Source organism: Ovis aries, chromosome 16, assembly GCF_016772045.2.
Source record: "Ovis aries strain OAR_USU_Benz2616 breed Rambouillet chromosome 16, ARS-UI_Ramb_v3.0, whole genome shotgun sequence".
Taxonomy (NCBI): Eukaryota; Metazoa; Chordata; class Mammalia; order Artiodactyla; family Bovidae; genus Ovis; species Ovis aries.
In genome coordinates, this window is record NC_056069.1 from 3,526,636 (window position 1) to 3,549,892 (window position 23,257).

Sequence of the window (23,257 nt, forward strand, 5' to 3'; positions counted from 1 at the left end):
TCCTGGCTGGGCTCAGTGATCATGAGACCCACTCACCGTCATGAACATCTTTGACAGGCTTTTCCCAAGGGTCCTTCACTGTGAGCCTCTGTCTTTCTCAATGTCTCTACCTGTCTATGGATTTCAGTGTCTCTCTTGCCCACTATTTTGTTATTATAAAAGTGATCCTCAACCCAGGAGTCTGTTTCCCAAGAGAGAAGCAGCTGGACACGACCCCAGTGTCCATGTTCCCCTCCCACCTACTTCTAACTGCTCATTCATAGGCCAACCGCTGAGCCTCTGTGTGTGTGTCTTCCTCTCTTCTCTCTCTTCTACCCCGGCCCCCTGCCCTCTCTCCCTCACACACACACACACACAAACACACACACTGTGTACCTGTGCCAAACATTCTTTCTCAGAGACGAGTCTATCTTCTTCAAAGAGGTCAAATTTAAAATGCACTCAGCAGTCGTGAAATGGCCTCAGTGAGCCCAGTGCAGCGGTCATAGGATGGTAGGTCCACAATTTCTCTGTTGGGAGATGCGGGCGGGTGGGGACAGGGCAGGATGGCTAGCACAGGGCCCACCTGAGGGCAAGCCTCGACACAGATCTGGCCAAGCACTGCTGTGTGGATGGGGGCCCATTGTCACATCTTTTTGTGCCTTAAAAGATGCCAGAAAATCATCTTATGTCTTAAAAAATATGAACTCTTTCAAAAATGTTGGTAAATCCAGTGTATGGATTCTGTGGGCACTGATCCATGGACTGCTAGTCTAAGACTTCTACATGAAATCTGTAAGAAGTAAGAGGTTTTCATTACCCTGGTTTTGAGATGAACTTTTTAAAAGTTGGTTCTTTACACTCATCCATCTTTGTACACACATCTGTCATAGACCTGGGGCTGTAAAGGTCAGTTTCTAAGATTGTCTTCTTCAAGAAGACAAAACAAAAAAATCTTATTTTCCTTTGTACGCCCATTGCCTGACCCTCTGCCTGGATCATGGAAGGCATTCAGTGAATGTTGGATGAATGAGGAAATGAGGTCAGAAAAGGAAAGTCAGCTTTACGATGTATCAGAGGAAAAGGTCAATGAATTTATAAAGTTGAGTCATGGCAATGAAAGCACGTTTAATCAGGAAGATGTAGACCCCATTTTTCTGCTAATGTCACACTCCATCCCCTCTACCCTAGGCTCTGCCCAGTTCCCCATCCAGACACCTGGAATTTATATCTTGGAACACAGAAGACAATTCACATTTCCCTGGAGTAGTGATTATGATTGAATTCTCAAACCTGGGCTTTGACCTTTATTTTTTAACTCAAATTAAAACCAATTTGAGTCCTCAAAGATAAATGTGCAGCAAGCCCAAGATCTTTCTCTGGGGAAACCTCCCTCCACTTGAATTGCCCACGGTCTCCAGGGGTTTTTATACAGTCAGAAATAAAAGTCAAGCCAGCTTGTAATAAATCTTGCCCAGGCACAACTCTGAGAGCAAGGACCTCCTTAACTTTCACCCTGCACCTTGCTTGCCTCCCATTAGTCCGCACACTCAAAAGGCAAACAGGCATTCCCAGGCACCATCCCAGTTTATCTAAGGATGACATTTCTCTCCCCGTGCCTGTGGGCTGTCATAGATGTCTCCTTGGTCCCGAGAAAGCCTTGGCCCTCTGGGACTATTTTTCTTGTGCTTGAAAGCCAAGGTGCAAGGGGAAGGGAATACTTAGCCGTCAGTTTCTGCGTCTTGTCTAATCCTCTCCAATATCCTCTTCTGTGTAGTGGAAGGGGAAAAACCCCGAAGCTAGACACGTGTGAGTGGCATGTTCTCCTTCAGGGCTGACTTGCTAATGGATACAAGGTCTCTTTTGGGGTGATGAAAATATCCAGAAATCAGACAATGGCGATAGTTGCACAGCCCTGTGGGTATACTCAAAACCACTGCATGCTTCTGCTGCTGCTGCTGCTGCTGCTAAGTCGCTTCAGTCGTGTCCGACTCTGTGCGGCCCCATAGACGGCAGCCCACCAGGCTCCTCTGTCCCTGGGATTCTCCAGGCAAGAACGCTGGAGTGGGTTGCCATTTCCTTCTCTAATGCATGAGAGTGAAAAGTGAAAGTGAAGTCGCTCAGTCATGTCCGACTCTTCTAACCGGGTGCATTTTATCGTATGGGGAGTACATTTCGATTAAAAATTAAAAAAAAAAAACTGAGTTAAATTATTTGCCTCTGCCCTCTGCCAGCTGGGCTTTGCCGGCCCAGGGACTTGGAATCTCTAGCTGCTAAACTGTTCCTCCCTGCATCTGGACCCTGGGCCAGAGGCTCACTGCACAGAGGAGTTGGCCAGGGCTGGCTCAGGGAGCACAGGGAGCCCCCCTAAGCCTGAGGCCACTCATGCTGAAGGGTAGATTTATGGCGTGGAGGCTCCCAGGGTAACAATGAGTATGGGGTGGGGCCAACAGGCAGAGACGCCCGCGTGGGTAACCAGGGACTGGAAGTGGAAATGTTTTCTTTCTTAACTCCAGGAGAGACAAGGGGTGGTGTGGCCTCAACCGGAGAAGGAAACAATTCCCGTATTCTGAATTTAGCAGCTGAGAAAGATCATCGAAATGGTTTGAAGTGACAGAATGGAAGCTACTCTTTTTATAACTGGGGTCCTTCTTGATCTATATTTGATCTTAAGAAATATATTAGTTCAGAATAATTTTCGCTTTAAGCTGAAAGCCTTGAATCTCCTGGATCCACACTGGCCCACTCTCGCCCAGGGAGGCTCTTCTCCCTTACCCCTTCTTTAGAAGCGGAACAGTGAAAAGTCTTATTTTACAGCTGGACAGGGTTCTTTCTTGTGTTTTCTCATTAGGAGAGAAGAATATGGAAAGATCCCTCAAGGAATTATCTAAGTCTTCAAATTATAAGCACGATAAACTATTAAGGCATTTTGAGAATGCTTTCTCCTCAATAATATTTCCTGAAACATTCTGAACAGGCATCCGTGTATATGTTTGGGCTATCTCTAGTTAAATGTCTGAAGCCCAACTCAAATGCACTTATAAGGAGTTTACTGGTTCATGTAAACTAAAGCAGTTCAGACTTCAAGTTCTTGATCCAGAGTATCAAGAAAGATCACCAGGCTCCAGTTTATTTTTTTCTCCATTTCTTGGCTCTGCAAAGAGTCTTGTGGCAACTCATTGATTCTGGCTGGATCATATACTCACTCCTGAATCAATTACCATGTCCAGGCAAATGCAGTGTTAAAATTGGCTAGGCCTGCATTATGTGTCCATTTTTGGAGTAAGTGATACCCCATATTAACCATGTGGATGCGCAGGGGCAATGGAGTAATTCTTTAGAGAAAAATTGTTGTATATTTACTAGGAGAGGGGAGAACAGGTGTTGGGTGACAAGAAAAACAAGATGTAGAGTGAAAATTTGGATTGCTGTCTGGGATAAAATCCATACCCTGACATTGTTAGCCATGTGACTTTTCCAAGCTTGGGAGTTTCATTTGGAAACCAAAGGTAAGAGTAGTACCTCTGTCCTAGGGTGGTGAGGATTAATTGAGAATCCAAGTAGAATATTTAGCATGCTGCTGCTGCTGCTGCTGTGTCGCTTCAGTCATGTCGACCCCATAGACGGCAGCCCGCTAGGCTCCTCTGTCTCTGAGTTTCTCCAGGCAAGAACACTGGAGTGGGTTGCCATTTCCTTCTCCAATGCATGAAAGTGAAAAGCGAAAGTAAAGTCGCTCAGTTGTGCCCAACTCTTAGCGACCCGTGGACTGCAGCCCACCAGGCTCCTCTGTCCATGGGATTTTCCAGGCAAGAGTACTGGAGTGGGGTGCCATTGCCTTCCCCGAGAATATTCAGCATAGTGCCCTTTAAATGATATTAGTGACAGCTATAGCTATTATGCATTACTTTGCATCTAGGTAGAATCTTGTCATCAATGGAAAGTTTTTTGTGTGTTTTAATGAGAAACCTAAAAAATCGAAGTAGTTTGATTTTTTTCTTTTCCAAATGAAAGACCCAGGAATGAGTAAATTGGTAGAAAACTACAAAGGAAAAACAGGATTATCTGGAGAATCAGAAGACTGGTTACTTTGGGGAGAGAGGGAGGGCATGTGATAGGGAAGGAGCACAAGTTTTCTTGATGCTTTATCTGGCAGGTGACTCCATGGATGCATACTTTAAAACATAAATGTGCTGAGGTTGTCTAGCTTTTTCCTCTTTCTCCGGAGAGCACACAGACGTCCACATTTCTCAGCCTCTGTTGCAGTGAACTGGGCCATGAAACTGAGTTCTGGCCCGTGAAACATGGGCCGAAGTGGTGTGTACCACTTCCAGCCCTGACCCGTCAAACAACTCTGCCTTCTTATATCTGCTGCCTGGATGTTGATCTCCAAGGTAACCATGGAAGCCTGGTGATGAAGATGGTGGAGAGGCAGTCATTCCGAATCCCTGATACATGCTGGAGCAGAGGGCTCACCTCCCCACACTCCATTGCTGTTCAGGATTACCTTTTATAATTTTTTTTTTTAAACTTTTAAGCTTTATATTTGAGTATAGCTGATTAGCAGTGTCATGACAGCTTCAGGTGCCCAGCACAGGGACTCAGTTGTACACGTACATACATCCATTCTCCCCCACTCCCCTCCCATCCAGGCTGCCACGCAGCACTGAGCAGGGTTCCCTGCGCTATACAGCAGGGCCTTGTTGGCTATCTGTTTTAAATACACCGATGTGGACAGGATTATCAGTTTTGACTTTACAGTGAAGGTGAATTCTTTCAGGGCTTCCCTTGTGTCTTAGTGGTAAGGAATCCTCCCGCCACTGCAGGAGACACGGGTTTGATCCAGGGGATGAGAAGACCCCCCGGAGAAGGAAATGGCAACCCACCCCAGTAATCTTGCCTAGAAAACTCCATGGACAAAGGAGCCTGGGCTACAGCTCCAGAGGGTCACAAAAAGTGTCGGACGCAACTTAGTGACTAAATAACAACAAAAAACCAAAGTTCTTTTGAGTGAAGCCATAGAAATGTTAGGGCATTTGGCAAATGGCAAGGTTTGCCAACCTTGATTCATAGGGTACATAATGTTTGCTATGCTTTTCAGTATGATAGAGCTGGCAATAAAAAATGTAAAGAATAAAGGAAAATGAAGGCAAGATGAAGATCATGGGAGTAACGGGAAAGCAGGAGAAACGACCTCTCAGATTCAAAGCATTTCCAATTCTTATTTCTGGAGGGGGTACAGCTTCAAGGGTAGAGGCTAGGGGACACGTCCCTATCTAAACTTTTTTGATCTTTTTGAAGACTCTGTCATGTGGGTAGAAACTGAAATTTCCTTTCTAGGAACTACTTCTCCAGAAAGTGTGAGGCAGAAAGGATAGGAAAAAGAATAGTAATAATAAGCAATAGCAAGAGCTGTTTATCGGGTGGGTGTTTGCTGCAGCCAGGCCCAACCCTGCTCAGCCCCTAGCCACAGGTCTCTGGGAAGTATCTTCGCTTCTTGTTTCAGAAGTAGGTGAGGAGGTAAGGCACATGGCTGAGGATCCCAACACGGTGCCCCTTATCTCTCTGCCAGGCTGAAAAGTGAGGGGACTCAGTTCAAAGGTGGCATCTGTTGACCTGAGACGTCTGCCCAGAGGTGGGCGTGGCAGTGGGCAGCGGTGGCAGGTGAGGTCTTGACATAGCCCTGTGGTCACTCCCAGGCCCTCTTTCCCCTGCCTCTCTTCCCAGGAGGGCTCCTTCCAGGGTATGCTGAACTCATTCCCCTACCCAAACCTTTTTACTTCTCATTCTTTTAGCTCAGTCTTTGGATGATTCTCATATTTCCTTCTTGTCACCTTCACCCAGGCAGTTCCTATCCGCCTTGGCTCACAGATCGAGTGCTTTACTACCTTCTTGATCATTTTTGTTGAAAAAAAAATTTAAGAACTGTGGTTAACCACCACTCCCACCTGCTAATCCCACCTCCCAAAGAAGAGGACCCAGAACTTAAAAACCACCTATGGTTTTTAAGCAAACCAGGTGCTTCCAAGGGAACTTTCCACACTCCAGGGCCCAGGAGAAGGGGATGCAGACAACAGAGGAGGCATTCAGAACCATCCTTGCTTGCAGAGACACACTTGCCCTTGACCACACTGCCCGCAGGGAGGAAGTGGGCAAGTTCTGTATACTGAGGATCGTGTGTACTTCTAACGTGGCCCAGCGCACTCACCCAGGAGAAATCACACAGGGCTGGTGAATTCTAGTTCCAGACTCTGCTCTGAAGGGTGCTGCAGGGGTGGGAGGGGAGGCATCAGTGATGAGGCTTGGCTTCACAATGACAGGATGTTGCTTCCATCCAAGTCCCACCCATCCCAGGCCACCCGGGGAAGAATATGCTGTACTTCAGCCCTGGTGAGAGAGAAGAAAGCCAAAGGCACATCATTGGACTGAGCCTTTTATTTTTTTTCTCTCCAGGAAATATATTTCTGACAAGAGAAGCCAGCACTAAAAGGCCACTTTCTCCTATCCTCTCTCATCACAAATGGTGATGGTCTTGGACTTTCCCACCACCAACCCCTTGGCGGGAGCCCCTGGGAAGCACTCCGCCCCAGGATTTAAGAGCATGAACTCTGGAAATGCTCAGATCTGTGTTTAAATCTGGAATCCACTGCTTCCTAGCTGTGACCTCAGCCTCGTCGTTCGACCCTGCTGGGTCTCAGATGTCCCTTGAGGTTGCTGTGAAGATGAACCATATGGAGGTGGCCTAGGCCAGGGTTTGACACGTAGGAAGCACTTCATAAGTCGTGAATACCATCATCACTTTGCTGCTCTGTATAGAGAAGTTTGGTCTCTGTGATTGTTGTAGAAAAAGAGTCTGCAGGGCCGTGGGATGAGAGACTGAGAGCTGGGGGAATCAGGGAGAGACGAAGGCTGGGAAGAAGGAAGCAGGGACAGGTGTCACCTCCAGGGCCCTGTCGCCAGGGAGCCCAGCAGGAGCTCAGTGAAGATGTGTGTAGGTTCGTGCAAGGTGTGGAGGAGCGTCCCAGGCTCTGCGGGTAGAAACAGGGTTCCCAGGTGACCACTCGCCCCCCCTCTCCCACCCCCACTGTGGAATACTCGTTTCACTGCTACCGCCCAGGGTTATCTCCCTGCCTGGGGAGCGCTGGGCAGCTTTGCAGAATCCTGATTTTGCCTCTACACTGAGGACGGATCTGTGCCACAGGACGGACACACACTGGCAGAGCCCCTGAAGCTGAGGTGAACGGGAAGGTGAGAACCATCACTGTCGCTCAGGTAGGATGCTCCTGGTGGCCTGGCAAGAATGCCATCCCCACCCCCAGGGCAGGTAGAAGGTTAGGAGGTCACATCATGACCAGAAGGTGGCTTAAACTACAACATGGACTCAGAAACCAGGGTCAGAGGAGCTTCTCACTGCCTGCAGCCCCTCTTTCTCCCCCTTCTCCCGCTTCCATCCTCCCACTTACCCTGATTGCCGTTCAGTTCAGTTCAGTTCAGTTCAGTCGTTCAGTCGTGTCCGACTCTTCGCGACCCCAGGAACCACAGCACGTCAGGCCTCCCTGTCCATCACCAACTCCCAGAGTTCACTCAGACTCACGTCCATTGAGTCAGTGCTGCCATCCACCAATCTCATCCTCGGTCGTCCCCTTCTCCTCCTGCCCCCAATCCCTCCCAGCATCAGAGTCTTTTCCAATGAGTCAACTCTCTGCATGAGGTGGCCAAAGTACTCGAGTTTCAGCTTCAGCATCATTCCCTCCAAAGAAATCCCAGGGCTGATCTCCTTCAGAATGGACTGGTTGGATCTCCTCACAGTCCAAGGGACTCTCAAGAGTCTTCTCCGACACCACAGTTCAAACGCATCAATTCTTCAGTGCTCAGCCTTCTTCACAGTCCAACTCTCACATCCATACATGACCACAGGAAAAACCATAGCCTTGACTAGCCGGACCTCTGTTGGCAAAGTAATGTCTCTGCTTTTGAATATGCTATCTAGGTTGGTCATAACTTTTCTTCCAAGGAGTAAGAGTCTTTTAATTTCTTGGCTGCAGTCACCATCTGCAGTGATTTTGGAGCCCCCAAAAATAAAGTTTCCACTGTTTCCACTGTTTCCCATCTATTTCCCATGAACTGATGGGACCAGATGCCATGATCTTCGTTTTCTGAATGTTGAGCTTTAAGCCAACTTTTTCACTCTCCTCTTTCACTTTCATCAAGAGGCATTTTAGCTCCTCCTCACTTTCTGCCATAATGGTGGTATCATCTGCATATCTGAGGTTATTGATATTTCTCCCGGCAGTCTTGATTCCAGCTTGTGCTTCTTCCTGCCCAGCGTTTCTCATGATGTACTCTGCATAGAAGTTAAATAAGCAGGCTGACAATATACAACCTTGACGTACTCCTTTTTCTATTTGGAACCAGTCTGTTGTTCCATGTCCAGTTCTAACTGTTGCTTCCTGACCTGCATACAGATTTCTCAAGAAGCAGGTCAGCTGGTCTGGTATTCCCATCTCTTGAAGAATTTTCCACAGTTTATTATGATCCACACAGTCAAAGTCTTAGTCATAGTCAATAAAGCAGAAATAGATGTTTTCCTGGAACTCTCTTGCTTTTTCCTTGATCCAGCGGATGTTGGCAATTTGATCTCTGATTCCCCTGCCTTTTCTAAAACCAGCTTGAACATCTGGAAGTTCACGGTTCACGTATTGCTGAAGCCTGGCTTGGAGAATTTTGAGCATTACTTTACTAGCATGTGAGATGAGTGCAATTGTGCGGTAGTTTGAACATTCTTTGGCATTGTCTTTCTTTGGGATTGGAATGAAAACTGACCTTTTCCAGTCCTGTGGCCACTGCTGAGTTTTCCAAATTTGTTGGCATATTGAGTGCAGCACTTTCACAGCATCATCTTTCAGGATTTGAAATAACTCCACTGGAATTCTATCACCTCCACTAGCTTTGTTCATAGTGATGCTATCTAAGGCCCACTTGACTTCACATTCCAGGATGTCTGGCTCTAGGTGAGTGATCACACCATCATGATTATCTTGGTCATGAAGATCTTTTTTGTACAGTTCTTCCGTGTATTCTTGCCACTTCTTCTTAATACCTTCTGCTTCTGTTAGGTCCATACAATTTCTGTCCTTTATGGAGCCCATCTTTGCATGAAATGTTCCCATGATATCTCTAATTTTCTTGAAGAGATCTCTAGTCTTTCCCATTCTGTTGTTTTCCTCTATTTCTTTGCATTGATTGCTGAGGAAGGCTTTCTTATCTCTCCTTGCTATTCTTTGGAACTCTGCATTCAGATGCTTATATCTTTCCTTTTCTCCTTTGCTTTTTGCTTCTCTTCTTTTCACAGTATTTGTAAGGCCTTCCCAGACAGCCATTTTGCTTTTTCACATTTCTTTTCCATGGGGATGGTCTTGATCCCTGTCTTCTGAACAATGTCACGAACCTCCGTCCATAGTTCATCAAGCACTCTATCAGATCTAGTCCCTTAAACCTATTTCTCACTTCCACTGTATAATCATAAGGGATTTGATTTAGGTCATACCTGAATGGTCTAGTGGTTTTCCTTACTTTCTTCAATTTAAGTCTGAATTTGGCAATAAGGAGTTCATGATCTGAGCCACAGTCAGCTTCTGGTCTTGTTTTTGCTCACTGTATAGAGCTTCTTCATCTTTGGCTGCAAAGAATATAATCAATCTGATTTTGGTGTTGACCATCTGGTGATGTCCATTTGTAGAGACTTCCCTTGTGTTATTGGAAGAAGGTGTTTGCTATGACCAGTGCATTCTCTTTGCAAAACTCTATTAGCCTTTGCCCTGCTTCACTCCGTATTCCAAGGCCAAATTTGCCCTTAGCACACCTCTTTTTTCCCTTTTCTATTATGTGTGTGTGTGCTGAGTCGCTCACTTGTGTCTGACTTTTTGTGACTCCATGGACTGAAGTCTGCCAGATTTCTCTGTCCATCGAATTCTCCAGGCAAAAATACTGGAGTGGGTTGTCATTTCTTCCTCCAGGGGGTCACCCTGACCCGGGGATGGAACCCACGTCTCCAGCATTGGAAGGTGGATTCTTTACCACTGAGTTACCTGGGAAGCCCCTTCTCTGTTATATACACATCCAATACATGTGGTGACAAGTTCAGACAGCACAAAAAGGCATACTCTTCAAAGGAATCTCACTCTCATCTCTGATCCCCAGTCCTCAGTTTACCTGCCTAGAAGCCAGTGCTTAAGCATATGCATTTAAGTGTGTAAGTTGGTGGCTATGTATTTTACACAAATATGAGCATGCCATATAGATGTTTTGGTTCTATGCCTTTTTCACCTAACACTATATCTTTAAGCTGGTTTTAGGTACCTCATTCATTTTAATAGGTGCATAATGTTCCATTGTGTGGACACACTATAATTTACCTAATCAGTCCACAGCTGATGCACACTTAGGAAGTTTCTACTCTTGACGTCTACCAACAAGCATCATGACAACAACAATTATGAAAGTAGTTGACATTTGTTGGACTCTTAACAAGTGCTGGACACTTTTATATAATGCATTTTCCTCCATTAAGTCATTCAGTCTTCAAAATAAATCTAAATGGCAGGTGTTATTATTGTCATTTTATGGCTAAGGAAATCAAAGCACAGAGAGATTACCTTGCCTGCTTCTTTGCACACATGAATGATTATATCTGTAAAATAAAATGCTAAAAATCTATTATAAATTTTGATGTATTTTACCAAGTTGTCCTTCTAAGACATTAATTCCAGTTTATATTCTCATTGACCTTGTATAAAAGTTCCTATTTCCTTCATATATTTCATATCTATATTTATATAGGGAAATAGCGAAAAGAGTAGGAAAAAACATATCTTGTTGTGACTTAATTTGCATTCCTATTATTATGAGTAAAATTGCACACTTTTTTATATGTTTAAAGTCATTCTATTTATTTTTTCATGAATCCTTTGCCGTTGATCTTTTTTGAATCACTTTATAAGAACTCTGTATATTAATAATAATCTACGTTCTTTTTGAAAAACTAGTTTATTTAAAAATGTATTGTAAAATACACACAGAGATGATTAAGGATGATATATACATCCAAATGGAGAAGGAAATGGCAACCCACTCCAGTGTTCTTGACTGGAGAATCCCATGGAAAGAGGATCCTGGTGGGCTACAGTCTATGGGGTCGCAAAAGAGTCGGACACGACTGAAGCAACTTAGTGCACACGCACACGCGCAAACACACACACACACCCAAATACAAAGAGTAATAGCAGCGTAAAAATGGAACATGTCCAGTAGCTCCAAAGCTCCCTGTGGTTTCGTCTCTCATTGCCTTCACCCACCGACCCGCATGTCCAACCCTCCAGGAAACTATTACCCTAAATTTTGCGCTGATCATTCTTTTTTTTTGTTGCTTTACCACTATGCATATATTCCTAAACAGTATACTGTTAGTTTTGTCTGATTTTAAATTTCATATAAATTGTGTGTATTTTTCCGTGACTTCCTTCTTTCCTTCTCATGATTTTGAGAGATGTCCATGTTCATGTGCAGAAGCTGCGGCTCATTAATTATTAATGCTATTGAGTGTTTTATGATTATGCCATTTATGTGTGAAAAATACAATCCACTGCAATTTATGGGAATTTTCATGACTCTAAATTATTTCTAATACTTGGTTTTCTTAGGCTGTGATGGGTGTATACTGTTATCTCATTGTGACTGTATTTGACATTTCCATGATTAGTGAGGTTGGGCATATTTTTGTATTTTATAAGCCACTGATATTTCCTCTTCTCTGAAGAGATTATGACTTTTATCCATTTCCTATTGTATAGCTTATCTTCTTATTGATTCTTTGGTGTTCTTTATATATTCTATACATTAACCCTTAGTGAGTTAGATGTGTTGCAAAGATATTCAATTTGTGGTTTGTCTTTTCACTTTATGATATCATTTTGTGAAGAGACGCTCTTAATTTAAACATAGTCAAATATGCTAATCTTTATATTTTTGCTTTTTGCATCTTGTTTGAGGAATCTTTGCTTTATCTGAAGTCACAATAGTATTCACCTACATTGGCTTTAGCACTTACGAATTTAATCCATTGGAAATGGATTTTTGTTTTGCTGACACAAGAATCCAGTTTCGTTCTTTTGCCATATAGAAAGACAGTCCCAGGACTAATGTCCGTCTTTCCTCATCTGTCTTCAACGCCACTCTGGTGTAAACCCAGTCTGTTTATTTGCATGGGTCTGTTCCTGGGCTCTGTTCTTTTATCTTTATTTTTGGTCTATTCCTGCACTTATCTCACTTTCTTCCTTGTCATAGTTTTATAATAAATCTTGATACCTGTTAAGGCAGCCTCCCCCCAGCTCCTCCTCCTTCTTCAGGGGTCTTTTGACCATCCATGGATCTTTACTCTTTCATATAAATATTAGAATCTGCCTTCAAGCTCCAAGAAATGCTCTGTTGAGATCTTGTTTGGAACTGCATTGAGTCTGAAGATCAGTGTTAAGAGAAATGATGTATTTATGATATTGAAACTTCCTGTCCCAGAAAATGGCACATCCCTACATTTACTTAGGTCTTTTAAAGTGTCTTTCAGTATGGATTTATAATTTTTCTTAAAGGATTGCACATCTTGTTAAATTTCCTTTAAAATTTTTCTCTTTGGGGATTATTGCAGTTGGCTTTTTAAAGAATAACGTTTTGCAAAATGCAATTATTAACTGAATACTGACTTTGTGTCCAGCAGTCTTTCTAAACTCTCATATTGTTTTATCACTTATATATTATTTGGGTAGATAATCCTAGCACCTGTGAACAATGGTACTTTATTTCTTTCAAAACCTTTAATTTTTCTTTATTTTTGTCTTAACTCACTGGTTTGGGACATCCAGTATAATGTTGATTAGTAGTGATCATAGCATCCTTGCCATTTTTAAAGAATAATTTTATTTATTTACTTAGTTTTGGCTGTGCTCGTTCTTTGCTGATACACGGGCTTTCTCTGGTTGCGGTGGGCGGGGGCCGCTCTAGCTGCCGTGGGCGGGCTTCTTTGCAGTGGCTTCTCTTGTTGCAGAGCACAAGCACTATGGTGTGTGAGTTTCAGTAGCTGAGGTTCCTGGACTCTAGGGCACAGGCTCAATAGCTGTGCCTGGGTTTAGTTGCTCTGAGGCATGTGGGATCTTCCTAGACCAAGAATTGAACCTGTGTCCCCTGCACTGGCAAGCAGATTCTCTACCAATGAGCCACCAGGGAAGCCCCCCCCTTTTTTTTTTTTTTGCCACACCATGCAAGATCTTAGTTCCCTAACCAGGGATTGAATCCATGCCCCTTGGAGTGGATGCACAGAATCCTAACCACTGGAGTACCAGGCAATTCCCTCCTGGCCTTATTCAGATAAAGGGCATGTTTTCAGCATTAAATATGACTTGCTGTGACATTTTTTTAAGGTATTCCTTATCAGGTTAAGAAAAGCTCTATCTAGTCCTAGTCTGCCAAGAGTTTTTATTATGAATAAATGTTGAATTGATCATATGGTTTTTCTTTTAAAATTATGTTTATATGATTGACAGCATGCTAATATTGAACTACACTTACGTGTTTAGCACAGAACCAATCTGGTGAAGTTGAATTTTTTTTTTTAAATTTTTTATTGTATCTTGCTGGCATCTGTTTGATACAATTTTGTTTAGGATTTTGCATTTATCTCCAAGAATGAGATGAGTTTCTTCATTGTGCCATCGTTTCCTGACTTTCTAATCAAGAAAAGGTTAAGCTCATAAAAAAGTCTACGAAAAAAGTTTAAGATTGAATTATCTGATGATAGCATACTTATGAAGATGTAAAGGATTTTGGTCCTGCGATTTCATTGTAGGAAGATTTTAAACTACTGATTTAATTTCTTGTATGGTCATTAGATTACTTAAAATTTCTGTTTTTTCTTGAGTCACTTTTAATGAGTTATGTATCTGAGGAATTTGCCCCTTAATCTAGGTTTTCAGATAAATTGGCAAAGATTCTCACAGCTTATCTATTTAATATCAGCCATTCTTTTCTTTCTTTTTTATTGATTAACGTAACTAGAAATTTGCCTATATTATTATTTTTTCAAAACGAAAACTTTTGACCTTGCTGATTTTTTGTTTTTAAATAATTTCTTTACTTATTATTCTATCCCTTCTGTGGGGATTGTGTGGGGGATTGTGTCATTGAATACTTACGTTACTAATGTTGAGCTTCTATTCTTTTTAAAATGTAATCATTGACGCTATATATTTCCTGAAAAACTCAGTGGTAGCTGTATTGTTCAATTTAAATGTTTTAATGTACCACTGCTTGTTGAATCAATGAGTTATTTAGAAATTTGTTTTTAACTTTCCTATTGGTTACTCTAGAAGTTTAACACATTATATTGAACCAAATAAGAGAGAAAGTTAATAGCTTTGCTTTCTTACTAAGCAATAAAATTATCTTCTGAACAATAAAATAATCTTCAAATGCTGTGATTCCAATCATCTCCTAAAATCATTCTCTTTGTTCTATCTTATCCCCATGAGCAAACTCTGGGAGACAGTGGACAGGGAAGCCTGGTGTGCTTCAGTCCATGGGGTCACAAAGAGTCTTACAAGACTGAATAACTGAACAACGAAGCTAGATCCAGGGGTTTCCCAGGTGGCACTAGTGGTGAGAATCCACCTGCCAGTGTAGGAGACCCAAGAGATATGAGTTCGATCCCTGAGTCTGGAAGATGCCCTGGAGTGTGAAGTGGCAACCACTCCAGTGTTCTTACCTGAAAAATGCTATGGACAGAGGAGCCTAATGGCCCACCATGGGGCTGCAAGCAGCCAGACGTGGCTGTGCTTGCACACACAGACACACACACACACACACACACACACACACACACACACGATCTATATTGTTTCACAAAAATCTATGTTTAGATTTAGCCTACATTTACTTTACCGTTGTTTTCCACACTTGCTCACATTAAAAATTTTTCTTCTGAGATTATAATTTTTTCAGAACTCATCCTTTGGAACTCTCTGGATGGTAAACTCTCCCAGTTCCTACGTCTGAAATATATTTTGTTCTGTGTGTTCATATTGAGAAAGACTAGCTTGATTAGTATGCATAGCATAATATCACTTAAACATCTAATCAATAATCTATGCCTTTGAAGATGATCTTATTGGGCCACAATTAACATTTAATAAAGTACACAAATTTAATCACGTACAGTGCTAAGTAGAGGTGGGAAAAAGCAGCATGTTGTGTTCCTGGGGCTTCCCTGACAGCTCAGCTGATAAAGAATCTGCCTGCAATGCGGGAGACCTGGGTTTGATCCCTGGTTGGGAAGATCCCCTGGAGAAGGGAAAGGCTACTCACTCCAGTATTCTGGCCTGGAGAATTCCATGGGGTCACAAAGAGTTGGACACGACTGAGAAACATTCATGTTCACTTCTGTTCCTGATCTTAGAGAGGGAACATTCAGTTCTTTCCAATTAAGTATAGAGTTAGCTGAAGGTTTTGAGGGTAAACATTTTTCACAGGATTGAAGAATTCCCTTCTAGTTCTAGTTTGCTGAGAATATTTTTACTAAATCAGGAAGTAAATATTGGATTTTTGTCAAATATTTTTTCTGCATTTACTGAGAGGATCATATGGTTTTTCTTTTTGGTTGGTATTATGGTACGTGACATTGATTGATTTTTTTAACCCCATTTCATCATGATGTATTATCATTAAATATATGGTTGGATTTGATATGCTAAAATTTTATTTAGAATTTTTGCATGTATGTTCATGACAGACATTGGGCTGGTTTTTCATATTGTTTTTTCTTAGTCTGATTTTAGTATTAGGGGTATTGGCGCTGTTGGCCTCGTAGAGTAAATTGGAAAGTATTCTCTTCTATCATGTGGAAGTGTTTGTGTAGAACTGACATTTTTTCCTCAAATGTTTGGTAATACTTACCAATGAGGCCATCTGGAGCCTGTGGTTTTGCTTTTGGGATGATCTTTAACTGAAATTCATTTTCTTTAATTGTTTTAGAAATATCTGTAGTGATGTCATTTCTCTTTTTTCTGATATTGGTAATTATGTGATTTTTTCCTTTCTTCTGATCAGTTTATCTAGAAATTTAAAAATTTTATTGATATTTTCAAGGAGCCAGGTTTTTGACTCATTGATTTTTCTATTGTTTTTGTTTTCATTCCATTAACTTCTATATTAATTTTTATTATTTCCTTTCCTTTGCTTTATTTGGGCTTAATTTGCCTTTTCTCTAGTTTATTATGGTAGAAGTTGACATCATTAATTTGAAAATTTCTCTCTTTTCCAGTAGATGCAATTAGTGATATAAATTTCCTTGTAAGTACTGACTTAGTTCAGTTCAGTCGCTCAGTCGTGTCTGACTCTTTGTAACCCCATGGACTGTAGCACGCCAGGCTTCCTTGTCCATCACCAACTCCCAGAGCTTGCTCAAACTCATGTCCATTGAGTTGGTGATGCCACTCAACCATCTTATCCTCTGTCATCCCCTTCAATCTTTCCCAACATCTGGGTTTTTTCCAGTGAGTCAGTTCTTCAAATCAGGTGGCCAAAGTAGCAGCTCACACATTTTCGTATGTTGTCTTTTCAGTTTTATACAGTATGAAATGCCTTTCAATTCCCCTTTTGATTTTTCCTTTGACCCCTCAGTTATTTAGAAGTGTGTTATTTAGTTTTAAATATTTGTGGATTTTCCAGAGATCTTTCTGTTATTAATTTATAATTTGATTTCATTGTGGTTGAAGAACATACTTTGTATAACTAGAATCCTTTAAAGTTTATTTAGACTTGTTTTATGGCCCAAAGTATGGTCTTTCTTGGTAAATGTTCTTTGTGCACTTGAAAAGAATGTGTATTCTGCATTGTTGGGTGGAGTGCTGTATAAATGCCAATTAGGTCGAGTTGGTTAATACTGTTATTCAAATCATCTGTATTCCTACTGATTTTCTGTCTACTGATTCTATCAATTCTTGAGAGAAGGATATTGAAATATTTTATTATAGTGGTGGATTTGTCTGTTTCTCCTTGTAGTTCAATTCTATCAGTTTTTCTTCATGTGTATTGAACCTCTGTTGTTAGTTACATAAACATTTAGAGTTATGTCTTGATGAAAGGACCTCTTAATCATGATAAAGTGTGTTTCTTTCTCCCTTGTAATATTCTTTGCTCTGAAATCTTTGTCTGATATTTATATAGCCATTCCAACCTTTTTTTAAATTTGTTTAGACATAACTCTTTTGTCATCTCTTTTTTCATGGTATCTCTTTCTTCATCATTTTACTTTCAATTTATTTTTATCTTTATAGATAAAATTCATTTCCTGTAGGCAAGATGGACTTCCCTGGTGGCTCAGATGGTAAAGAATCTTCCTGCAATGCAGGAGACCTGGGTTAGATCCCTGGATTGGGAAGATCCCCTGGAGGAGGGCATGGCAACCCACTCCAGTATTCTTGCCTGGAGAATCCCTATGGACAGAGGAGCCTGGTGGGCTACAGTCCATGGGGTTGAAAAGAGTCAGACATGACTGACTGATTAAGCACAGCACAAGAGAGTTGGCAAGATAGAGTTGAGTTTTGTTTCTTTCTTTTTCTTTTTTAATCCAATCTGAAAATCTCTGCCCATTAGTCAGTAGTGTTTAGAACATTTACATTTAATGTAATTATATGATTAGGTTTAAATCTATCATCTTGATATTTATTCATCTTTTCTTCATCTCTTCTTTGTTTTTTCCCCTGATTTTTCTGCCTTCTTTTGGATTGAGTATTTTTATGATTCTATTTAATCTTTTCACTATATTATTAGCTATGCTCTTTTGTAATTTTAGTGGTTGTTTTAGAGTTTATAGGATGCATCTTTAATTTGTCACAATCTACCCTTAAGTGATATCTCGCCACATTACAGAGTATGAGAAACTTAAAAAGAGATACTTTCATTTATTCCTTTACAGTCTTTATACTGTTGTTACAGGTTTCACCTATATTAAGTTATAAATCACACTGAGTGTCATTATGCTTGTTTAAAGACTAAATGATCACATAAAGAAATCTTTTATAATTCTATAATGTTTCTCATTCCTTTGTGTAGATCCAGATTGCAATTAGTATCATTTCCTTTCTGCTTGAAGGAGTAATTCTTTGTGCTCTGTAGTTTACTGGTTATGAATTATTTCAGCTTTGGCATGTCTGAAAAAGTCTTTATTTTACTTTTATTTTTGAAGATGTGTGCTGGGAATATGATTTACGATTGTAGATTGCTACTGCTGCTGCTGCGTCACTTCAGTCGTGTCCGACTGTGTGTGACCACAGAGATGGCAGCCCACCAGGCTCCCCCGTCCCTGGGATTCTCCAGGCAAGAATACTGGAGTGGGGTGCCATTTCCTTCTCCAATGCATGCGTGCTTGCTAAGTTGCTTCAGTCGTGTCCGACTCTATGCGACCCCATGGACAGCAGCCCACCAGGCTCCTCTGTCCACGGGACTCTCCAGACAAGAGCACTGGATTACTAGGTATTTTTCTTTTGGGTTTGTTAAGATATCGCTCCATTGTCTTTTGCTTGTATTGTTTTCAAAAACAAATCTGTCATTTTTACCTTTGAGCCTCTGTGTGTAGGTTGTCTCCCACCCCACCCCTCTGCCAGCGTTACTGAAGATATTCTCCTTACTCCAACTTTGATTGGAGTAAGTTTGATTCTGATATGACTTGGTGATTGAACTGGAGGTTTGTTGTGTTTCTTGAATCTTTAGTTTTAATGTTCTCATTAAATCTGAAAGTTTGAGGCCATTACATCTTCATATATTTTTTCTGTCCCTGTTCCTCCTTCAGGGACTCCAATTACATGTATATCATACCCCCTGAAACTGTCTCACAGCTCCCTGATGCTCCTTTAATCTTTTAACTTTTTTTTCCCTCTCCTTGTCTCATTTTGCATAGTTTCTGTCACTGTCTTCAAATACAGTGATATTTTCTTCTGTAATATCTAATATGCCTTTAACCCTTTAAAATTCAGTGTATTTTCTAATCTCAAACACTGCAGGTTTTATCTCTGTAAGTTTTTCCTGATTTTTATGTCTTGAATGCATTTATGTAAAATTTTGAGTATTTGGAATACATTTATAATAACCAATTTAATGTCCTTGACTGCTTATTCTGACATTTGTGTCAGTTCAGGGTCCAGTTTTGATCAAGTTTTTTTCTTCATTATGTTTTATGAATTCTATTTCTTCTTCTTTGAATGCCTGGTAATTTTTTTTTATTGGATACCAAACACTGTGAATTTGACCTTGTTGATGGTTTTATGTTTTTATATTTCTGTGAGTATTCTTTTCTTTTCTTTTTTTTTTTCCTGAGATACAGTTTAGTTACTTAGAAACAGTTTGACAATTTTAAGTCTTGTTTTAATGATTTATGAGATGGGATGAGAGGAATATTTCTTTTAGGGCTAATTATCCCCTACCTCCCACAGAAGTAATAACCTTTAGAGTACTCTACACCTTGAATCATGAGGGTTTTCAATCTTACAGGTGAGAACGGTCACTATTAGCAGCTCTCTTGAGCTCTGTGTAGTATTCCCTCTGATCCCTTTGAGAGGTTCTTTCTCTGGCCTTAAGTAGCTTCCTTATACACATAGGCTTATCAGTTTTCTGTTAAAGACATGAGACCCCTCTATGGGTCTCCAGAATTCTCTTTCTGTGATACCTCTTAATACTTAGTTTTATCAGATTCTAGGAACCTTTGCTCTTAGCTGCGTCTCCAGCTCAGGGAAACTTCCGGCTCCTCCTTCCTCCACTGCAGTCTAGAAACTCTCAGAGCACAAGCAGGGCAGCTGTAGTATTTTGTATATTTGTATTTGGTATATTTGTATTTTGTATATTTGTATTTGGCATATTCTATTTGGTAATATTCGTATTTGGTATATTTGTATTTTGTATATTTGGATTTGGTATATTCGTATTTGGTATATTTGTATTTTGTATATTTGTATTTGGTATATTCGTATTTGGTATATTTTTCCCACTCTCGGGAATCGCTGTTCTCTGTTTCTGCTGTTCGCTGTCTTGAAAATAGTTTTCGTATGCTGTTTATTTCTGTGGGAAAGTAAAGACAGTTCCTGTTACTCCATCTAGATCAAAGTCAGCCTTTTAATGGGAGTGCTTATCTCATTTACGTTTGATGTGGCCATTGTGTAATTGGGCTTAAACAACATCCTGCTATTTGTTTTCTATTTATCTCATCAGGTTTTTGTTCCTTTGGTTTTCATTTTCTGCCTTTTAAAAATTCAATCAAGAAATTTTAATTATTCCTGTGAATATCCTCTATTAGATTTTTATCTATGCAGTTTTACTTTTTTGTTAGCTTGCTCTAGAGAGTGAAAGGTGAATTTTAGTACATCACAGTTCTTCAATTAACAATATAAAACTCCATGTTTAAAATGAAAAACCTTACAAAAATAGGCTTCCATTACTCCTGTTTACTATTATTTTCATATATTTTATTTCTATTATATATTGGAAACCCGACCATGCATTATTTTACATACACTGTCAGTTGTAAGAAAAACCAAAAATAAACTTATATACTTATTTTTCCTGATACTTTCCATTGCTACATTTCCATTTCCATCCAACTTTCAATCTAATACCATTTCTCTTCAGCCCAGAGACTTTCTTTAGCAATGAATTTTTTTAGTTCTATCTGTGAGTTACACATTCTCTCACTTTCTGTTATCTGAACATGTTATTATTTTGCCTTTAGTTTTGAAGGATATGTTCTCTGGATATAGAATTATAGGTTGATTTTTTTTTTAACCTCAGTACTTTGAAAATATTTCAAAAATTGCTTGTTACTTGCATTATTTCTGGTGGCAAATCAATTATTATTCTTATCCTCATTGCTATTGTACACTTCTCTTCCTCTAACTCTTTCTAAGATTTTATCTTTCATTTTTTAGGAATTTTACTATGACATTTAAAAAATCTTTCTTATACTTATTGGGCTTCTTGGGTCTGTGGGTCGATTTTTAAAAAATCAAATTTGAAAAATTCTGACCACTAATTCTTCAAATATTTCTTAGGCCACATTTTCTCTTTCCTCTCCTTCTGGGACTTGAATTATACATATTTTAGACTGCTTCATATTATTTCACTTTATTAAACATCATTATTACTGATGTTTTATTTTTATCAGTTCTTTTTCTCTTTGTACCTCACTTTGAATAACTTCAATTTACCTGTGTTTAAGTTTTGTGGTCTTTTGTTCTGACTAATCTACTGTTAATGTTATCTCATCTATTTTTAATTTCACATATTTTAGTTCCAGAATTTATACTTTGCTATTTTTGAGAGTTTATAATTGTCTGCAGAGATCCTAATCTCATCACCTTTTTACCTCTAAAATTTTAAATGTACTTGAAGTAGTTGTTCTGAAGTCTTTATCTGCACTTTCAATAACTACCCTTTGTGGGTCTGTTTCTATTGATTATGTTTTCTCTTTGTTATAGTTTTTCAGTCACCCTGCTTTTTTAGATGTCTTATAATTTTTTTGATTGAGGTTAATACAACATTATGTTTCAGGTATTCTAATTTTTTGGTTGTATTTCTTATTGTATTCCAGACATTGTGTATTAGAAGCAGTGAAGACTGACTTCTTTTGAAATAAGCAAAGAGAAGTGCAGTCTGCTCTTTATATGTAACGTCTGGAATACGATGAGAAAGAAACAAGCTGAGATGGGTGTGGGTGTGTGCTTCCACCAGAAGCCCGTTGGGGCAAGGCAGTGAAGACGGATGGCTGGAGGTGCGGCATGGGGTTCATCTGTGTGCCCCCACTGCAGGGGTCAAGATCCTTTTGTGGCAACTGAAACAAATCCCCGGGCCTCTCTCAAGGAGAAGGTGCTGCTCATGAGTCCACCAGGAAGTTCCTGTGATGTGTCCAGAAAATGAATCACTAACAATCCCTATCATAACAACTCCCCCCCTACACACACACTGTACCTTATACTTGACAAGTCCAGGCCCACGGCTCTCCTCTGATTCTCAGTTTTAGCAAGAGGGACAATGGGGACTGTGCAGTGGGCCAGTTTTGGAGTGGCCTTAAAATGTCATCCTGAAGACAGCTGCATCTCACGTCTGCCAACGCCTCATCACTGCAGTGGCCTCAGTGCGTGTCTCCCTGCCTTCAGGACCGACTCCTTCAGTCCATCAGCCTCCCCGATTAGGCACCCTATAAGGCAACTCTCCGTTTGCCACCCTCCTACTCTGTCCCCTTCAAAGGCTCCCCAGTGCCTTCTGGACAAATCCAGAACGCCTGTGCGACCTGGCTCTTTCCCACTCCTCCAGCTTCATCTTTCTCCTCCTGTCCCTCACTCCAGCCACAGTAAGGATTCTGCAGCTCCTTCACTGGGTCTTGCTCCCTCGGGCATATGTGCACAACGCACCTTTTCTTCTGGGACGCTTCATCCCGTCCCTGAAAGGCATGTGCACACACACACACGCTCGTCCCTGCTCATCTGTCAGGTCACCTCTGCGGAATCGCCTCCTCTCGCTGACACTGCGTCTGGGTGAGGCGTGCCTCCCCGGGGCCTGAGCTCACCTACGCCATGGCCCCTGCTCCCCATACTGGCGGCCCTCCGTTACTCACCTCCTCCTCACAGAATGCAAACGCGAGGAGGACAGGGACCGTGTCCATCTTGCTTGCCACTGTGTCGCCAGCCCCAAGCACAGTGTCTGTACGTGACAAACCTCAGTGGAGAGTCATTTCACGGAATAGCACCCAGGAGGCTACAGACTGCCTGTTTTGCCATATTTTCCACCACTTGTTTAGAGGGCCAGTTCACAAGTACTTATTGTCTCTCACAGCCCCAAGGGGCTGGATGAGAAGGATGCTGAAACAGAGTATTAACATTTGAAGGTTTATTGAATGCTCTGTATATGCTCTGCCATGTAATCCTCACAACAACCCTATATATTTGGTGCTGTAGTCATCACCCCTACTTTATAGATGAGAAAACCAAGGTATAGCAAAATGAAGCAATTTGTCCAAAATCACAGAGTTCAAGAGCAGTGGTTCTGGGGTTCCATCCAGGCATGCGATGCTGGAGACTTGCTTCTCTAATGACTGTGCGACGGCAATACTGAGGCTTCTGGGCCGGATCTTGAGGAGGATGGAGATGCTGGCACGATGTCCCAAGTGCAGGGGACACCCAGAGAAGGGAGGATG

At 41.1% G+C, this 23,257-nt stretch overlaps 1 long non-coding RNA gene across 2 annotated transcripts in view; it reads left to right on the plus strand.

Annotated features, from left to right (window-relative positions):
- LOC114118717 (uncharacterized) overlaps positions 1 to 23,257 on the plus strand; it is an 81,311-nt gene that overhangs the window by 50,221 nt on the left and 7,833 nt on the right. The gene's annotated exons all lie outside the window — the stretch shown is intronic.